Here is a 21709-nt window from a genome sequence, read left to right on the forward strand (position 1 = left end):
CAATGGTACTCACCCAATTTGTTTTTCTAGGCAGAGAATAGGTCTAGAGAGATTGTTCATATTATGATGCCTGAATGAATAAAAATTCAAATAAACTATTTTACTGAAAAGTCTGGGTGTTCCTAGAAAATTTGAAAGACCTAAAAAGCAAAGAGAACAGAACACACACACATATGTATGTAAGTATATGTGTGTGTGTTTGTATGTGTGTTTATATCTGTGTGTATATGCATGTATATATGAATATCTATCTATCGACAAATATATTTTCTAGAAATATATGTATCTGACCCCTTGGGTTAAAGGCACTCACTAGACTGGTTTATCTTGCCAGAGAATGGTGTAGAATTCTATCCACAGTTGTGTGTGTGTCTGTGTGTGTCTGTGTGTGTATGTGCATATGTGTGTTGAGGATGACTGAAGCTACAATTTATAAGGACATCCTTGGTTTGTCTCATCTCCCTGAAGAGCTGTGATTATCATGTCATCAGTGTGGGGCAAGCAGGGAAAACTCTATCAGAAGGAGGAATCTGACAAGTGTCTGAAGTTTGTCTCAGATGCAAATCCCCATCAATAATGGTTAGTAATTAGTTCCAATCCCTAAAAGAGAAGCCTGTGTGTTATTGCTATGTGCTTGTGTACTACCTCCCATGCTGATGGGTGTGTGCATATTTGTCTCTAATAAGACTCTTCAACCCAGAAACCTGCTAGCAATCTGCACATCCCTTTGGTGCTTTTCATCTCCCTTCCTGAGATTTCAGGGAGGGTGTGATTATTTCCTTTTTGGGGTTCTCACTTCCCTGAGAAGTCAGGGATGATGTGACCACTTGTGTTCTAAAACAAAAGAAAGCTGGAGATGTAAAGGGATAGAATTGAGCAAATGCACTTGGATAATGGAGCATGTGAGACTAATTGCCAATTGGACAATTCTCTATTAACATGATGACCCTCCCCAACTATTCAGTGCTGGCTGGATCGGGGGTGTGATCAAAGGAGGGGAAGTGACATGTGAGTGGAGTAGAAAGAGGAAATTGAGGCATTCTCCTGGCGGTGGAGAGAGAGGAAGGAGGTGTGGAGATTGCTAGATCTAATCCCCTGACAGGGACCTCAAAAGACCAAGAATAAAGACTTTTGATTATCCTGACTCCATCTGATTTCTGGGAAGACAGAGTTCCAGCAGCTAATCTGCTGATCTACTGGCTTGCAAACAGGATAGAGTAGCCAACACTGCTGTAGATTCCTCCAGTTATATTCCCCAGCACATGGGACCCACACCACCCTGGGTCTCTATACTGTGCCTATGCTCAGCCCCTCCCTCCATGCCTGGTTGAAACAGATCTTTTCTGAGGTTTTTTCCAATAATATTTTCTGCTGCAAATTTGTTACAATCCAAATATTTGTGGATTCTGTCACTTCAGAGTCTTGATTTGGTGTTGACCTGAGGGACATAAGGGAAAGTTCAGATAATGATGTGTCTCCTCTCTGTCTTCTTGGCTCCTCCCCGCTATATTTGTCTTTAACAGTTTGTCTGTAGTTGTTTTGAAATTATGCTCCTCTTCTGTATGAGTCTGGTTCATTTATCATTATAATGTATTTTTATGATCCATTAGTGTGCTATTTATACTTCTAGACTATCTGTGACCTTAGACTTTGTTAGGCCTAAGTGCTACAAGATAGTTGTTCAAGAGAGAAAGAAGTTTTGTTGAATTGAGCTAGTCTATGATTTTACTCATGATCTTAATTTGCTTGAGCTCCTCTAATATCTAGAGGAGGCCACAGCTCCTGGGAACAAAGATAATAGAGCCACAGTTTAATGATAAATGATTATTAATAACCAATATTCAGGCACTCCACTTTTTTCTGAATTCTTTTTTAAAAGTCCTTTTTTTCTTGAAGGACATTATTGACTTTTTTCAGTCTTGGTCAGACCACACCCATTTTTGTAAGAATTTATTCTGAGGTAGGGAAGCCTATTGTGTTCTAGTCAAGTTTGGGTTGGATAAATATTATTTGAATTGGTCCTTTGTGGTCTTTCATTCTCCAAGACAACCAAAATGACATCATTATTTGGAGTAGTTATACAGAGTGTCCGACTGTGTCTGATCAGAGCAGTAGGAGCTCGGAATGCTCTACCACTGCTCATACACAAACATGAACTTATGAATAACTTTTCTAATTTTACACATCTCAGGTTTCATTTGGATTAATTTAATTCTGCTTTGCTCATAGTACACAGCAACTTCTCTGATGAGAATCTGCCATTCTCAGCAGTCCTGTAACAGTGCCATCCATATTATATAATCAATTCTAAAGTTTTTTAGAGATCCCTATATTAGTGTTCTTACAATGTTTTTTTCTTACTATCTTGTGCATTCTTGCCCAGTGTAAATTATCCATAAAATATTTTTTTTTGCAAGCATACATTTGACATCTGAACAATGTGGCCAGCCCAATGGGATTGTGCTCTCTGCATAGAGTTGGAATGCTTGGAAGTTTAGTTAGAAAAAGGACCTTGTTGTCTGGTATCATGTATAAGATACCTCATATTTTTGAATTGATAGCATAAGCTATGTATTGGCTGGGATAGAGATATTTTAGTGCATGTAAATAGCAATTATTGCCATTTTGGGCAGACATTCAGAGGGAGTTCCCTTCCCATAGTTATTCATTTTTTTGACTAGGTAAAAAAATTCATTCTTTACATCATATCTTTCTTATGTAGCCATATCTAATTATAATAAATCAATGGATGATTGCTCCACTCAAACTGCTACTAAGACTAAACAACTGCTATTAAGACTAAAATCTGCTAAGACCAGATTTTAGATTTAGATTTGGAAGAATATTGGAAAGAATAGTACAAAGATTAGAGATTTTGTGACCAAAATACATCGAATAAACAAGTTTGGCTAAATAATCAAGTTTGGAAAAGATAATAATGTCCAGTTGATGAGTTTGGCACAAGGCAAGGAGTTGTGGGAACCCCCTTCTGATCAGTGTAAGTCTTTCATAAATGAACTTACAGACCTGAAAAGTTAAACTGGCAAAAGAAATTTATTATTAGAACTGAGAAGTCAGCTTTTGCAGGCTGACTTCCTTAGTGTAAGGGTCCTGACAGAGAAGTAAAGATCTAGCAGAGAAATCCTGACAGAGAGATAAAGAGGGATAAGTTCCTGTTAGTGAAATAGGTGAGAGAGATAAAGAAGTCATGCTGAAAAGAGAATGTCTTTTCAGTGGGCAGAGAGTCACAGCTATGCCAAGGGGAGAGAGAGGTTCCTTGGCATGATTCCTGCTTTTGGCTCTCTGCAAGGAATTGAGCTGAAGGAAGCATGTTATATGGGTAGTTCTCGGAAGAGTCTGGGAGCAGTTTGAGTTGGGATCAGAATAGAGAATCTTCAACTTAAATGAGTATCCCTGGACTAATCTCCAACTCAATAGGGTTGGATAAAAATCTCCATCTCCAGCTTGGGCTAAGTAGGAGTGGTCCTGGACTCAACTAGTCCCACCCAGTTAACAGAATGAAACACTTTGTCTTGATTTCCTGGGGTAGGTCTCTCAGGGGAGAGCTTCTCTGAGGGAGTTTCCCAAGCTTTTCCCCCAAAGTGAGTGAGAGTGAGAGTTTTGGGGCTCCCCTCATCACAGTAAATATCAAAAAAAAGTGTTTGGGGCTAGGTGATATATGATTTTAAAAATTAAACGAGTTAATAGTTTATCTTGGACATAAAAAACAGATACTGAATTTTAATAAATAGGACAATGACATCATCAGACACATGCTTAAGGAGAACTACTTTAGATGTATGTAGGATGGACTAGAGCCTCCCAGTAAGGTTTTCATGGAATGACAGCTCTCCACAGATCCTTTATTTTATTTATTAAAAAGCACAAGCATACCAATGAAATAAATGACCTATCTACCATTTATATTTTGTTTTCAATGGCATTTTTCAGACAAATTACCATAAGTAAGTCCTTATATGTAATGTGTATATCCTATTTCCATCCTACACAGACTTTTATTGCTCTAGGCTGATCCTTAAATATGACTTCAGATTGTATTTTTTTTAATAATTTAAAATCCAGCACTAGTAATAGAACATTAATGTTATAAAACATTTATTTTAAGGAACAACTTGGGGTCATAGAGAGATTTTAGAATACATCAATTCCAAAATACACTTGAGGAAACTAAATGCCAGAGAGTAAGTTACATGCCAAAAGTCAAGCTGATTAATATGTCAGGAAAGAAATACAAAACTTTTGATTTCAGATTTAATATCTCTCTTTGTCACATTGGACTTGGTGTGTTTGGGCTGTTGCCTACAAATTGTAAAATCACATTCCTATAGAGTTCTAAAACTGGTGACTTAACTCTCTTATATAAGTTGAGTATGTTTTGTCTGTACCTTATAGAGAAAGTTGCTACAATAGGGCAGATGGCATGAGGGACGGCCTAGTTAGAAGTGGATTCATAAATCTTGGTTTGATAAAATCAAAGGATTTGGGTCCAATATTTTGTCTAGTTATATTATTTAAATATACTATACTATACTATACTATACTATACTATACTATACTATACTATACTATACTATAATTTTGCCTATGCATAGAAATATTCTATAATAGTGCAAGTGCATAGAAATATATTTTTGAAGAGGAATGAAATGTTTGTTCATTCTCAATAAGCCAAAAGTAAAATGTTTTCTCATAGGTGCCAAATATTTAAATAAATGTGTCATGATAAATTTATAGATTATTGGATGTTTGGATTATAGATTATTAGTTGGGAAAATCTGGCTGCATTCTTCAAATATTCTTTTCAAGTATTCCCTTGATTCAGAACTGTATTTGTGCTGGATTTTGATTGAATGTGTATAGAATTTCAATATTGTTTAATCAGTAATTTTTCTTCCTTCATATTTTGAAGGTTATAAAAAAGATAATTGCAATTGAGAATTTATATCTTTGTTATCCTTGTTGGAAGTTGCTAAATTACTGATTGTTTTACATACCTTCCACATCTTCATCTTCTGTGTAAAGGTTAATCGGGTATCAAAATGACCTGCCTTTTAGGGTTGATGTAAGGATCTAGTGAGATTACATTTAGAAAGCATTTATCACCAGGCTTTCCTTCAACTCACCCCCAATCTCTTATGCCTCTCATAATCTATTTGTTAGATGTTGTTAAAGGCAGTTTGTGGAATAGTTGATAGAATGTTGGTCCCAGAATCAAGAAGCCCTCTGTTCAAATCTAGTTGAAGCTTACAATATATGTAATATTGGGACAGAAATTTAACTTCTGCCAAAATTTCATCAATGATAAAATAAATATGGTAATTGTTTATGTCTTACAGAGTTAATGTGAGGATCAAGTGTGATTATACTTTATAAAAAGCAATTGGTAGAATTCCTGGCCTATAGTAGTAGGTAGTTACTCTCTTTCCTTTCTTCTCTTCATTTTCTCTTCCTCAAGATAGGATTTGCCGTATTTTAGTCAAAATATGATAGGTCCATTTACATTGAAGGTAGAAATTACTATTGTTTAAAAATATTGTGCAATTAACCAATTTTTGTTTTTTCTTGATCTTCTTATTCACTTCCCTGAACATACCTATGCTAGCTTTGTTTCTTGACGATCTTACACAAATTTCACTTAGATGTTTGTAAAAATAATTTCATTTCTTCCCCTTCCAAGTTTATGGACTCTGAATCTCTAGGGATCTTTTAGATACTGATAGTTTTCATAAAAAAAAAAAAAAAAAAAAAAAAAAAAAAAAAAAAAAAAAAAAAAAAACTTTAATATATTATTTTCTTACACTTTTTTCAAGTTGTAAAACTACATTTAGAGCATATAAGGCTTTAATTGGATTTGATCTGAGATCACATTAGGAGAAGTATTATAGACATTTATCATTTCTTAGAGAACACAAAAGGACTGGGGCATCTGAATGTCACTGCTGAGAAGCACAAAGGGACTGAGTGATTGAAAAGACATTGACAGAAGGGCAGAGACATAATATGTCCAGGAAATAGTTTCTTGAAAACTTTCTATATAAATAATAATAGGGCCACTGGCTATGCTAAAACAGACAAAAGTGCTCACTAACAGCAGAATGGATCTGGTAGCTTGGATCTCAGGGGAGACACTGGAGGCGAGGTTGATGTGGTGAATGTGCTTGACTTGCTGGTGGTGTCTGTATAGAATAAATACCATGTACATGCTACTATAGGTCATGACGCCCAGAAATACAAAATCATACACAGATTTCCAGATTACAGATTTTAAAGGACGCATGTCATTTACATTTAAAAAACAGAACCCCAACCTCAGTCTCCCTTTAATTGTGCTATTTTTTGGACCTGTCACATAGACAGGTACAAACACATCTATTAGCATATTGAATATCCAACAGAGAAGACAACATGGTAAGACACATTTTGGAGCTTTAGTTTTTATCTTATGCCAAAAGAGGGTGGTGGGACTGATGGTAATGGCCTGGAAGACACTCAGGAGGCTAGTGCTGGAGAGAGAAAGGCCCCTGAATACTGTTTGAAAGTAAATTATGAATTTGCACCCAATGTCATTCACAAAATATTCCCATCTCCAAACCCTTAATATCTCTGGGATTCCCCTGAACAGAAGCAAAATGGCATTGACAAAGACCTCATGAATGAGTATTGGGTCTATAGATCTTTTCCTGTAGCCAGTTGTAAAATTAAAGCTATACATACAAAAAAGCATACTGTTCCCAAGGACACCAGTTATAAATTGGATCATGTAGACAATCCATAGGACTTTATCTTCAGGGATCATTGTTTATTTGGACAGAACTGTTGTTGTCATACCCAGGGCAACCTAGGGAGAAGCACATTTAGAATATTACAAATAAAGGGTTTGCCAAATGGAAATTCATATACTTATGTTTAATATGTGAATAGCGGTAACATTTCCCTTATTTAGGTAGATAGAAGTGGGAGGGCTTTCTCCACATTCAGAAGAGCTTTATTTTCCAAAAAATTTAGAAAATAGTATAGTTATTTATATATAAAACTATATATACATATATATTTATATATATATAAGTATAGCTATATATATATATATATATGTATACATATATACATATATATATTTTAACCGATTTTTTAGATATTAGCTAAAAACCACATCTACTCATGTTAAAACTTAACCTTTCAGGTTCTAAATCTAACTCCAAGGTAAGTTCATTTTATATTTAAGTCTGTTGAATTATGTGAGTTATTATGGATAGATTAAGGGGAAGAAAATATCATACATGTATGTAACCTTAGACTTTCAAAATATGTTTTGATGACCAAAAAGAAAACACATAAGGCTTTAGTATGATTATCAAAAGTGTCTGAGGTTGTTTATCTTTTCTGTAGACCTTATGTAGAAATCATTCATTAATATCAAACTCCTCAGGAAAGGTGAAACAAAGATGATGGAGTATAGGAGGCAAATCACTGAAATTTCCAACATTCCCCACCAAACACTTAAATTTGCATTCTTCAGTAGCAGAATCAATAAAAGCTTGGATGAGACATTTTTCCCAGCTCAAGACTAATTTCAAAGTGAGGGAAAAAGCATCATCCTAGATGATCAGTCCAGACTATAGCCCATGCTGTAACAAGACCTCTAAGAGAGTTTAGAGGCTCTTAAAGCAGCTTCTAGAACTCTCAATCCACAAAGGCAAGGAATTTAGACAACTGTTTGGAAAGAGATCATAGAGGGCATTTGCTGCCATTTGGTATAGGGCCTTTTTTCATTGCTTATATGCAATTCTGAATCATACTTCCAAGGAAAAGAAGACTACCACTTGTAGTCCCAGGGGGAATAGCGACTCCAGGGAATAGCGACTCCGGTCATAGTTTTAGGATAGAGAAAAGTGTTTGTAATCACTCAAAAGGGAGCAGAGATCTTGAACTCACTTTCAAGGTTAAAAGAAGGATTAGTGATTATAGATAGAGGAGAGCAAGGATTTATATATATAGATATAGATTATAGATAGAGGAGATCACAGTTATAAAGTTCAAAGCAATAGAGTATCTGTGATTTCCAGGGGAAAATATCTCTTTCCTAGGAAAGATTAGACTGCAGGCCAAGAGATCAGTGACCACACTTTTTTTTAGATCATAACATCTTGGAAGGACTGAAAACGTACAGACCTACAAAACTAAATATAAAAATATCAACACAAACCCCTTCAAGCCTGGGTGTTTTATCATCCCTGAAAGCAGAAGACAACGATTTTAACTTTAAAGTTAGAAGTAAAACAATAGACTGGGAAAATTATAAAACAATGGCAACAACAACAAAACTTTAACCATAAAAAATTTCCCCGGTGTAAGAGAAGATAAAGGTAAAAACAAAGAAGTCAATGATTTATCAAAAAAGCTATAAACAAAGTCTCAAAGAAAAGAAACCCAATAAGAATTGCTTGAAGCATTTGATTTTAAAAATCAAATAAAAACATAGAAAAATGGGAAAAATAAATGAAAATCATGCCATAAAATTATTAAAAGAGAGTCAAATATGCTATAAAAAGACACAAAAAACACTGAAGAAAATAGTGTATCACAAAGAGGTTATTTTAAAAAAACAGATGCATATATACATACAGTTTTTTTTTTTGTGGTGGTAAAAATTGGAAGTTGAGAAGATGTCCATTTATTAGGGAACAACTGAAAAAGTTATATTAATTTAATTGGATGTTATTGTCCTGTATGAAATGATGAGCAGGAGGATTTCAGAAAAATCTTGGAAACACATGAGCTTTTGCAAAGTTAAACCCACAACCTTGAGAACAGCAAGACTATGATGGTCAACTATGAAATTCAGTAATAAAATCAATCCGGACAATACCAAAGGACTCATGATGAAAAATGCTATCCACAGCCAGAGAAAGAACTGATGAAGTCTTAATGTAGATCAGAGCATACTGTTTTTACTTTATTTTATTTCCCCCCATTTTGTCTGATTTTTCTTTTACCACATGGCTAATGTAGGATTTTTCAAGAAGCTGAATGAGTTACAGAAAGAAATATATGATTAAAGTATAATTTTGGAGCCCTCTATGTTTTCCTCTCAGAAATAGATAATTCTAAATAAAAAAGAAGTTAAGGAGGTGAATTAAATTATGAAAAAGTCAAATATTATAGATCTCTGGAGAATGGGAGTAAAAATGAATATAACTTTTGTGAGCACAATATGACACACACACACACACACACACACCAAAAAAAAAAGACTATGTATTAGGGTATTAAAAAAACCTTCAACAAAATAAAGAAAATCAGAAATAGTGAACACATAATTTTCAGTACATAATACAATAAATATTGCATCCAATAATGGGCAATGGGAAGAAACCCTAAAAGTTAAGCAGAAATTACATAATTCAATTCTAAAATGCATTTGGGTTAAGGAACATCATAGAAACAATCAATAATTTCATTCAAGAAAACAATGAGACAAAAATAAAAATTTATGGCATCCAGTCATAGAGATTCTTAGGAGAAATTGTATATTTCTACTTACTTCAATAAAATAGAGAAAAAGCAGATCATTGAATTGGACATGTAACTGAAAAAATAAAGTAGAAAAAAATACCTAATTTGGTGCCAAATTCAAATCCTGACAGTTTAACAAGATTGAAAGTAAGAAAGCCATTGAATTAGTAAATGAAAACAAAAAAAGATACTTTATAAAAAATTAACAAAATAGGTAAGCCTGGGCAACTTATAAATATGGTTTCATAAACTATGTTTCTATAAAAGAGCAGTGTTTGGGAAGAAGGTAGGAAATGAACTTCAAGGAGAAACCAAATATTATCTAGTAATTCAGAAGGATGGAATTGGCTGTTTAGAATTCATAAATTAAGCCATAGAGAATTATAGAGAAAAATGATAAAGGGGTGAAAATAATGGATTGACCAAGTTAAAGTGTATGGCTACAATGGAAAGGGGATAAGTATTTGGAATTTCATAGCAAGTTACTTTGCTCACTCAAAAAACTCAGAGCAAGAGAATCTAGAGTAAAGTAGAAACTAGCTCAGAGTAGGAGACATGGCCTGATTACAAAGAAAGGACAGAATACATTTTGGAGAGAGTCTAAGAAGACTATTGATATCTTGTACATGGGTTAGTCAGGCTATCGATTTTGAGTTGCTTAGGCACTTTTCAATCCCACACAATCAGTAGATAGGAAAAGAAACCTGAAGTAAATGCTCTTTATTAGTGAATGATTGCATTCATTTCCTTCCATGATCTAAGCGTTTAACTAAATACAGATCACTTAAATTTGCATCTTGTAATGTTTATCTTAATTTTATTAGTAATTTGCATCACTGTGAGGTTTTAATGCAATCACAAATTTTTAACTAATTAATGATTCAAAAAGCCTTTTAAGAAAATAGTCCATTTCTCTTGTCTTTGGGTTTTATGTTTATGAAACAATTTTTAGTATTTCTAGTATCGATTGCATAAAATAATGCTGTAAAAGAGTTTGATAATATAAGTATCAGTGCATTACTTTATGACATTTGTTTTCTCCTCAATCTATATGCAATTTATTTCATCATTTTTGCCTTATCTCAACAATCATTTAGAATTTTTTATAGGTAAGGATCATATCCCTTTACCTGTTTATCTACTCAGAGAACCACATCCATCATTGGTGCTCAATAAATATCTATGCTGGATAAAATGACTTTTACATTTTTAAATACTACATTAAATTTTTGTCATTGTCTAAATAGTACTTGAATCTTACTCAAACTTGATACTGCTCCCAAACCCCTGATAAATATGGAGAATTATGGAAAAAAAAACTGTCTCTAGCATAGTACAAGCAAAAATTAGAATGATATGCTCTCATAGTTTTGGCTTACATGAACACAAGTATTAGATGTAACTACAGATTGGACATGTCAGCACTTGAATTCCAAGATACCAATAACAGCATGCCCAAATTGTGCCATAAATATTGCTCACTCTGATTTTGATAAGAGAAAAAGAATGACCTTACCTTCATTCAGATCCCCAAATTTGATACATTTTAACTGTTGAAGACAAAATGAAACACGATTGGTTTTTTGTTACAAATTTCAATTAGATGATATAAAATATGTATAATATACATAAATATATAAATAAATATCATATAAATATAATAATATACAAATATATGAATATTATATATAAATATATAAAATATAAATAAATATATACATCTACAGTATATAACTATGAATAAATAAACAAAACAAATATAAATATAAATAAATGTATAAATATAATAAATATAAATATTTGAATCAGAGGAAACTAAATAAGCAAGTATGGTCATGATATGATGTTGAGTAGATAAAATTAAAAAAAAAATTTGCTGAAAAAGTTTGGGTGTTTCTAAACCTTGGAAAAATCTGAAAAATAAATAGAACAAAATAAATTTAGATCTTTCAGATGACAAAATTGGAAGATGACTTGGAAAAAAAGGAATACATTTTATAAGAAATTATGAATTTCATATTGTCAATAAAGATAGATATTGAAAGAACCCATAATTCTTTATATTTAAAACTGAGGTGATATCTATGAATCTTATTTGGAATGATTGAATAAGTTATTGAATATGAACATGATGGATTGCTAATGGGCTATAAGAATTGGTGGTTTCAGAGAAATGAGGGAGATAAGTTGAATTTAACCTTTTATTCAACGAATATCAAGGCTTAATCTGAGAAAACTAAAATACATACCATACACACAAAACACACACACACACACACACACACACACACACATATTTTGCATCTGTCAATGTATTGTTCACAATAACTGAGGAATAGGAAAGTGAGGCTGATGTATACAAGGAGGGAGAGGTATTTTTAGGCATATAGAGATCCCAGTAATGAAGTTAGTACTGAAAGGAACCTTAGAATATATTTGTTCCAGATCCTCCTCCTTTTTTTTTCTAAATAATCCAGAAAGAATGAATAGAAAAAGGAAATATTCCTCAAGTTATAAAAGGCAGTAAAAAATGCCAGATTCGATTTGTCCTCAATACCTCTGCCTCCATTGAAGTACTTTTCCAATTTTCCAAACTGAAAGGATATCAAGGCCTGCAGAGGCTGAGAGAGGGCCTTTGTCTTTTTAAAGAGAATAATAATTTATAAATGTAAGAAGCCGTGTTATCTTTGTATGGCCATAATTAAATGAATGGAGGTGGTGAATACCCTATATGGACAAAAAAAGACAGAGGGAGAGATAGAACAGATAGTCATCAGGACTCAGTGGCATATAAAGCCAGAGCTGCTTGGCAGTTTGTAGCATTTTATGCCTTACAATTAGAAGGAAGAGGGGGAAAACTATTGAATGAGGAAACTTAAATGTAGGTTCAAATATACTCTCAGGTCTGTATTGCTTTTGTGTTCTTGGATAAGTCATTGAATATTTTTGCATCAGTTCCTCATGTGTATAGTGAGGATTTTTTATTGATGAATGTATTTTCTCACTACTGCTTGCAACCCATGGTTTGTATATGTGATGAGAGAAAGACTGAGAGATAGACACAGCAAGAGAGAAAGATAGAAATATAGGAAGACAGAGAGGATGCAGGGAGGGGGAGAGAAAGAGAGAGAGAGAGAGAGAGAGAGAGAGAGAGAGAGAGAGAGAGAGAGAGACAGAGAGGGACAGAGACAGACAGATGGAGAGCCATACAGAGAGACAGAGCCAGACAGAGCCAGACAAAGAGAAACAGAAATGGAGACCGAAAGACAAACACTGAGACCGAGACAGAGAGAGCCAGAGAAAGACAGACAGACAGAGTCAGACAGATGGAGACAAAGACAGAGAGGCAGAGAGACAGAGACAGACAGAGACAGACAAAGAGAGACAGATACACACACAGAAACAGAGAGAAAGAAAGAGAGAGAGATACAGGGAAGGGATACACACAGAGACAGAGAAAGGCATAGAGACAATGACTCATAAAAAAGACAGAAAGAGACACACAGAAAGACAGAGATATAGAAAGAGAAAAACAAAGAGAGACAGAGAGAGATACAGACACACAGAGAGACAAAGAGAGACAGAGAGAAAGAGAATAAAGGTGAAAGAAAGTGAAAAAATACAGAGGGATCATACCCTGTCATGTCGGCAAAACACGTGCACAGTTTTGCTCTTCTCACAAAAACTTTCAGGCTGCTTTAACATTATTTCAGAACCCTGGGACAGAAGTAGGGAGGAGATGGAGGGTCACACTTACGTGTCTAAAGACAATGATAGAAGAAACCAAGAGCTTTGATGTCCACATTGATCTATATAGGAAAACATTCAAGACTTTGACCTTACAGTGCAACAGAGGCGGAATTAGGGATCAGGGACTCCTAATGCTTCTTGTGCTAAGTTCCAAATGAGTGTTGTTAGACACACACACATATGTGCAACTATATGCACACAGACAAATACATACATATATATATGTATATATACATATACATATATATATATCCACATGTACATATAATATACATGTATACACACATATACAGAACACAGATGCATATGTCTCTGAGTCCAGGGACAAAGTTTTCTGGATATTAAACAGGTAAGAAGAAATTGTTAATGAGTGAATAAAAATTCAATTAAAATATTTTACTGAAAAAAACTTGTGTCTTCCTATTAAATTAGAAAGATCTAAAAATCAAAGAGAACATAATATATACATATGCATCTATGTATATATGTGTGTATATACACATATGTGTATATATCTGTATTTATGTCTCTTTGAATTTATTTTCTAGGAATATATGTATCTGAGCTCTTGGGATAAAGGCACTTACCAGACTGGTCTGTCTTTCCAGAGAATGGTTGTAGAATTGTGTCCATAATTGTGCCATTGTGTCTGTGTGTCTGTATACGTGCATGTGAATATGTGTGGTGAGGATGACCAAGGATACAATTATAGGAACATCCTCGGTTTGTAATATTTCCCCAAAGAGCTCCATGATTATCATGTCATCAGTGTGGGGCAAGGGGGGAAAACATTATCAGAAGGAAGAATCTGACAAGTGTCTGCGGAAGAAATAAAACTTTGTCTCAGGTGAAAATCCCCATCAACACGGTAATTAATTAGAAACCCTAAAAGAGAATCAAAGGACAATTGGAGAGAGATTTTTTTTCTCTTTGCTTCATCAGAAGGAGAAAGGGAATGTAGAACTTTTATTGTCACATGCTCTTATGAGTACTAATGTGTGCAGTAAAATTTCCCTGTATTCTAGGTCTCCTGATGCTATTTTTATACTATGAGAATCAAGGAATGATAGCCTTTGCTCTAATAATATTAATAAATAACATTCATGTCATAGTTTATGATTTGATAATTTTACAGGCAATATTCCATCAGATTCTCTAAAGATTTAAGTTAAACAGGCACATATCATTTACAGTTGAATAAAATAAAAAAGAAGTGATTAATTGAGTTTCCCAGGATCTTGCAAATAGAAAATGACTGAACTAGGATACAAGTTTAAACTTTTAACCTCCAACCATCACTTTCTTCACTATATCACTGTTCTGTATGATTGGGTTCCCCAGGTGCTCTGAAAATATTCTTTCCTATGGCATGCTTTAGTTCTCAAATAGTAGTAAGTGGGGAGGAAATATAACTTGAAATAATGGGCCTTGAGGATCAAAGCATTGTTTATTGATAGAAGTAATATGCACTTGCACTTTTTTTACATAATTCGGAAGATAAATTTCTCACAACAGGAAGTGGCCCTTATTAATTTATCTTATATTATTTATCTCATTAACTGATTCAGAGTATCAGGAGTTTATTGCTTAAGCCTGACAATGCCAGAATTATATTTTAAAGAACTCTTCATGGATCTTCAAGAGTAGATGAATTAGATTAGTAAGGGTCATTTAGGAAGGGAAACTATTGGGTCAATGGAAGAGTCCAATGTGGTGAAGGCCACAATTGTACTTATGGCAGTTTTATTATAGAAAAAATCAGGAACCACTGGAGATTTATAGGGGAGATAGAGTCATAGTCCATATCAAACTTTCAAATGATTGTTAGATATTTGTGTCAGAAGGAAGACAACATCAAGTGAAGGAGATAATATAAAGAGTAATGAAGAGTGAATTTGTATATATAAGCAATATTATGAAAGTAATAAATGGAATGATTTGGCAAAATAGTGGAATTCTATCGTTTTTAAATCAATATCATGTTTATTACAATTATAAAGTTATTCCAGTAGCTTTTCCTTTTTCCCATTGAGTCAGTCATTCCATATAAAAACAATATTTTTTAGAGACAAAAACAAAATATCAGGACAATTAATCAATATATAGAGAAAGTTCATAAGCATGTACAATGTGTAATAACATTTGACCTACTACCTCCACAAAGTAGTTGGGGGATTGCCACTTATTTTCCTGTAAGACTTGCTTAATTTTTATAATTCTACTTTTATAATTTTTTGTTTCCTTTTCCTTTTTTTTGTTTAGGATAACTTTCATTTTACTACTTTTGTTTTTATATAAGCTAATATATAGTACAAATATACACATTCACATTTACATATGTGTTTATGTGCATCTCTTAAATCCAGTGCATGTGTAAATCTATATATCACATTTGATGTCATTGGTCCTTTTTGAGACAAAAAGCATCAACAAAATCTCCAATATTCCCTCACGTTTCATCTTAATTTAAACATTCCTCTTATACAAAAATTACTGAAAATGAACACCGATTTATAAATGTTTATTCACATATACATCACATCATTTTGCTGTCTATTGATGTCATTCAACTCAAAATTCTCTATAAATTTAGATTTTTAAAATTCTCAAATCTGGGGGGGGCAGAGCCAAGATAGAAGAGAAGATACACGTGAACTTCTAAGCTCTCCCTTACCCTCAATACCAATTATATAATTCAGCCTCAAAAATAATGCTGGATTGGAAAAAACCACGAAGATTAGAAACACAACAACTTATCAGCTGAAGAGAATCTGGAACTTTATCAGAAAAGGTCTGTAATGAAGGGAGAGGGAAAAGGACCAGCACAAACGGAGAGAGACTAAAGGCTAGCTTACTGTGCCAATTGGGCTGGAGAGGTCCCTGGGGAAAAGCTACTGAAACAGAGCATTCTGGCATAGGCTGACAGCTCTACTCTGCTTGCAAAAGAGCAGACCTAGCAGAGAAGTCAAGCCACTTTAAAAACAAAACAAACACAAAAACAAAAACAAAAACAAAACAAAACAAAACAACAACAATAACAACAACAACAACAACAACAAAATGCCAGAAACTGCCTATAGCTACCCCAAACCAGAAGTGAGACAGCACAAAGCTGGGCACACCTTCTGCTGTCCTGGGCTTTTCCTTGGGGCAATTAAGAACCTGCAAGGCAGTGGGGGGAGACACAGCCTGGGGCAGACTCTAATCCCACATGGGAGGCTCAGCCTGAGGCAGTGGAACTTCCACAGCAGTGAACCTCCTGCCACAGTGACTGTGCTTCCCAGGGCAGAGATACTTCTGGTCTGTGTGCCTGGGCTATTTGCCAGTTAGCTGCTAATATCCATGGCCCCATGGGGGGCTTTGGCCTGGGATTGTGACACTTTCACTGTTCAGCCTCTAGCCTTAGGGCAGTTGCTAGGCTACAAAGCTGGGATTCTTCACTGGGCACACCTGCAGCCTGGCTCTGAACCACTTCCAGAGGAGGAGGAGGGAACTCTCTCCCAGAGCACCCTTGTACCTTTTCCACCCTGTTCACAAGATAGCTGCCTTTAATATTTCTGTTCTGTAAAGGAAGCTGGGAACCCTTTAATCAGAAAGCAGACCCCAAAAGCTATAAAAATAAGTAAGAAATTGAAGAGAACATTTGACAGCTTCTGTATAGAAAAGGAACGGATTTCTAACCCTGAGGAGACTAACAGCAGAGAGTCTCCAGATAATGGCCTGAAGGGGAATGTTACCTGGCCCCTATCACATAACTCTCTCCCAGAAGAGAGTATTAAAGACCTGAAAAGAGAGTTAGAAGACAAATGGGCAAAAGAAAGAGAAGCTATGCCAGAGAGTAACAATGTCCTGAAATTTCAATTGGAAAAGAAAGAATTCACAGGAAATGCAGGGAAACAAAATTTGTGAATTGGAAAAGGTTAAAATAGCACAGGAAAGTAGGATTTCTGAAATGGAAAAGATAAAGAATTGTCAAGAAAGTAGAATTTGTGAATTGGAAAAATAAAATAACTCACTAAAACAAAAAACAAAAAAAAAATTTAGTGAAATGGAAAAAAAAATCCACAGAGCAAAATAATTCATTGAAAAACTCAATTGGACATATACAAAAAAGAACAAAGAAATGTGAATGAAGAAAATAACTCATTGAAAATCAGGATTGAACAAATATAAATGAATGATTCATTGAAACACCAAGAATCAGTCAAACAAAATCAAAAAAATGAAAAGTTGGAGAATAATGTCAAATATTTATTGGGAAAATCTATAGACCTGGAAAATAGATCTAGAAGAGATAATCTGAGGATCATTGGACTTCCCAAAAATTATGATGAAAAAAAGAGTCTTGATTCTATTTTACAGGAAATCATCAAAGAGAACTGGCCAGAGATAATAGAAACAGAAGGGAAAATAGGCAATGAAAGAATTTATCGAACACCTTCTGAAAAAGACCCTCCCCCCAAAAAAAAACCCTCCACGGAATATTGTGGCTAAGCTGCAGAACTATCAAACTAAGGGAAAAAATATTGCAAACATTGATGTGTCACAATAAGGGTCACTCAAGACTTGGCTGCATCCATCTTAAAGGATCAAAGGACCTAGAATCTGATATTCCAAAAGGCAAAAGAATTTGGAATGCAGCCAAGAATAAACTATCCAGCTAAGTTTAGCATTTTCTTCCATGGAAGAAGATGGACATTTAATGAAACAGAGGAATTCCATTTGTTTCTAAGGAAAAAAAAAAAGAAAAAGATTTAAACAAAAAATTTGATCTCCATCCACAAGACTCAAGAGAAGCAGAAAAAGGTAAAAGGAAATCTTGAAAACTGTATTTCTGTCATGGATATACAGAAAGTCCACGTGTATAATTTGATTTTCCTAATATAACATAAAAAAGGGAAGTAGTAAGGGAAAGGGGATAGTATCAGAAAAGTGGAAAAAAAAGATAAAAAGAGTGAAACTACATCCCAGGAAGAGGCAAAGAAAATTTACCACATCTGAGGGAATTTAGAAAGGGGGAGGATAATTTTGTGAATCTTGCTCTCATCAAAGTAGGCTCAAAGACTAAATAATTGACATATTTGTTTTTCAGAGAATTCTCTCTCACCTCATTAAAAGGGGAGAGAGGAAAAGGGAAAAGTAAAAGAGGAATAAGGGAAGGGTATAAGAAAGACGGAGGGACTTAAAAGGATGGAGGAGGGATACTAAAAAGGGAGGGCTGTGTGACACAAGTGGAGTCCATAAATTTGATACTGGGAAAGAGGTTCAGGGGGGACAAGGGGAAAAAAGCATAATCTGGGGATAATATGATGGCAGGAAATTCAGAATTAGTCATTTTAATTGTAAATGTGAATGGGATGAACTCTTTTATTAAATGTAGGCAGATAGGAGACTGGATCAAAAGTCAGAACCCTACATTATGTTGCTTACAGGAAGCACATTTAAAGCAGGGAGATACATACAGAGTAAAGGTAAAAGGCTGGAGCAGAATCTATTATGCTTCAAGAGAAGTAAAAAAAAAAAAAAAAAAGGAGGGGTGGCCATCTTTATCTCAGATCAAGCAAAAGCAGAAATTGATCTAATTAAAAGAGATAAGGAAGGAAACTATATCCTGCTAAAGGGTAGCATAGACAATGAAGCCATATCAATAATAAGCATATTTGCAGCAAGTGGTATAGCATCTAACTTCCTAAAGGAGAAGTTAAGAGAGTTGCAAGAAGAAATAAACAGTAAAATTATAATAGTGGGAGATCTCAACCTTGCACTCTCAGATTTAGACAAATCAAATCACAAAACAAATAAGAAATAAATTGAGGAGATAAATAGAACATTAGAAAAAAATTAGGTATGATAGATCTTTGGAGAAAACTGAATGGTGATAGAAAGGAGTATACTTTTTTCTCAGCAGTACATGGAACTTATACAAAAATTGATCATCTGTTAGGACAGAAAGATCTGAAAATTAAATGCAGAAAGGCAGAAATAGTAAATGTTTTCTTCTCAGATCACAATGCAATAAAAACTACATTGAAAAAGAAGTTAGGAGTAAATAGACCAAAAAGTAATTGGAAACTAAATAATCTCATCTTAAAGAATGATTGGGTGAAACAGCAAATTATAGAAAGTATTAATAATTTCACCCAAGATAATGACAATGATGAGACATCGTACCAAAATCTGTGGGATGCAGCTAAAGCGGTAATAAGGGGAAATTTCATATCTTTAGAGGCTTAGTTGAATAAAATAGACAAAGAGAAGATCAATGAATTGGGACTGCAAGTTAAAAAGCTAGCAAAAGACCAAATTAAAACCCCCCAACAAATATTAAACTTGACATTTTAAAATTAAAAGGAGAAATCTATAATATTGAAAGTAAAGAAAAAAACAAACTATTGAATTAATAAATAAAATTTAATAATAAAAAGCCAATAAAATGGATAAACTTTTGGTAAATTTTATTATAAAAAGGAAAGAGGAAAATCAAATTGTTTGTCTTAAAAATGAAAAGGGGGATTTCTCCACCAAATGAAGATGAAATTAGAACAATAATTAGGAGTTACTTTGCCCAACTTTATGCCAATAAATTTGATAACTTAAGTGAAATGGATAACTACCTCCAAAAATATAGGCTTCCTAGATTAATAGAGGAGGAAGTAAATTACTTAAATAGTTCCATTTCAGAAAAAGAAATAGAAGACGCTATTAACCAACTCCCCCCAAAAAAATCCCCAGGATCAGATGGATTTACATGTGAATTCTACCAAACATTTAAAGAACAATTATCCCCAATGTTATATAAACTGTTTAAAAAAATAGGGGATGAAGGAGTCCTACCAAACTCCTTTTATGACACAGACATGGTACTGATACCTAAACCAGGTAGGGTGAAAACCAAGAAAGAAAACTATAGACCAATCTCCTTAATGAATATTGACATTAAATTCTTAAATAAGATAATAGCAAAAAGACTTCAGAAAATCATCCCCAAGATAGATACACTCTGATCAAGTAGGATTTATACTAGGAATTCAGGGTGGTTTAATATTAGGAAAACTATTAGTATAATTGACCATATTAATAATCAAATTAATAAAAACCATATGATCATCTCAATAGATGCAGAAAAAGCATTTGATAAAATACAACATCCATTCCTACTAAAAACACTTGAGAGTATAGGAATAAATGGACTAATCCTTAAAATAGTCAGGAGTATATATTTAAAACCATCAGTAAGCATCATATGTAATGGGGATAAACTGGAACCTTTCCCAGTAAGATCAGGAGTGAAACAAGGTTGCCCACTATCACCATTACTATTCAACATTGTACTAGAAATGCTAGTCTTGGCAATAAGAGCTGAGAAAGAGATTCAAGAAATTAGAATAGGTAATGAGGAAATCAAATTATCCCTCTTTTTAGATGATATGATAGTATACTTAGAAAACCCCAGAGATTCTAATAAAAAAATTATTAGAAATAATTCACAACTTTAGCAAAGTTGCTGAATACAAAATAAATCCACATAAATCCTCAGCATTTTTATACATCACCAACAAAATGCAACAGCAAGAGATACAAAGAGAAATTCCATTCAAAACAACTGTTGATAAAATATTTGGGAATCCATCTACCAAAGAAAAGTCAGGAATTTTATGAGCAAAATTACAAAACACTTGCCACAAAAATAAAGTCAGATTTAAATAATTGGAAAGACATTAAGTGCTCGTGGATAGGCCAAGCGAATATAATAAAGATGACAATACTCCCTAAACTAACCTATTTATTTAGTGCTATACCAATCAGATTCACAAGAAACTATTTTAATGACGTAGAAAAAATAACAACAAAATTCATATGTAAGAACAATAGGTTGACAATTTCAAGGGAATTATTGAAAAAAAATCAGATGAAGGGTCTAGCTATACCTGATGTAAAGCTATGTTATAAAGCAGCAGTCACTAAAACCATTTGGTATTGGCTAAGAAATAGACTAGTTGATCAGTGGAACAGCTTAGGTTAACAGGACAAAATAGTGTACAACTATAGCAATCTAGTATTTGAGAAACCCAAAGATACAAACCTTTGGGATAAGAATTCATTATTTGAAAAAAAAAAAAAAACTTTTGGGAAAACTGGAAATTAGTATGGCAGAAATTAGATATGGACCCACACTTAACACCATATACCAAGATAAGATTAAGATAGGTCCATGATTTAGGCATAAAGAATGAGATCATAAATAGATTAGAGGAACATAGGATAGTTTACCTCTCAGAGTTGTGGAGCAGGAATGAATTTATGACCAAAGGAGAACTAGATATCATTGGTGATCACAAAATAGATGATTTTGATTACATCAAATTAAAAAGCTTTTGTACAAACAAAACTAATGCAAACAAGATTAGAAGGGAAGTAACAAATT

General features: G+C 33.9%; 1 long non-coding RNA gene across 2 annotated transcripts; it reads right to left on the reverse strand.

Moving 5' to 3' along the window:
* Positions 1-13: 13 nt before the first annotated feature.
* Positions 14-16591, reverse strand: LOC141545556 (uncharacterized). 2 transcript variants are annotated; one of them, XR_012483066.1, is made up of 4 exons: positions 16407-16591; positions 11051-11084; positions 6736-6859; positions 14-70 (listed from the first exon to the last, which is right to left on the reverse strand). It is a non-coding gene; the product is annotated as an uncharacterized LOC141545556 (long non-coding RNA). The 2 variants fall into 2 exon arrangements; XR_012483065.1 differs by lacking the exon at positions 14-70 and having other exon boundaries at positions 6486-6859.
* Positions 16592-21709: the final 5118 nt, after the last annotated feature.

Source organism: Sminthopsis crassicaudata, chromosome 6 (genome assembly GCF_048593235.1).
Source record: "Sminthopsis crassicaudata isolate SCR6 chromosome 6, ASM4859323v1, whole genome shotgun sequence".
In the NCBI taxonomy this organism is placed as follows: domain Eukaryota; kingdom Metazoa; phylum Chordata; class Mammalia; order Dasyuromorphia; family Dasyuridae; genus Sminthopsis; species Sminthopsis crassicaudata.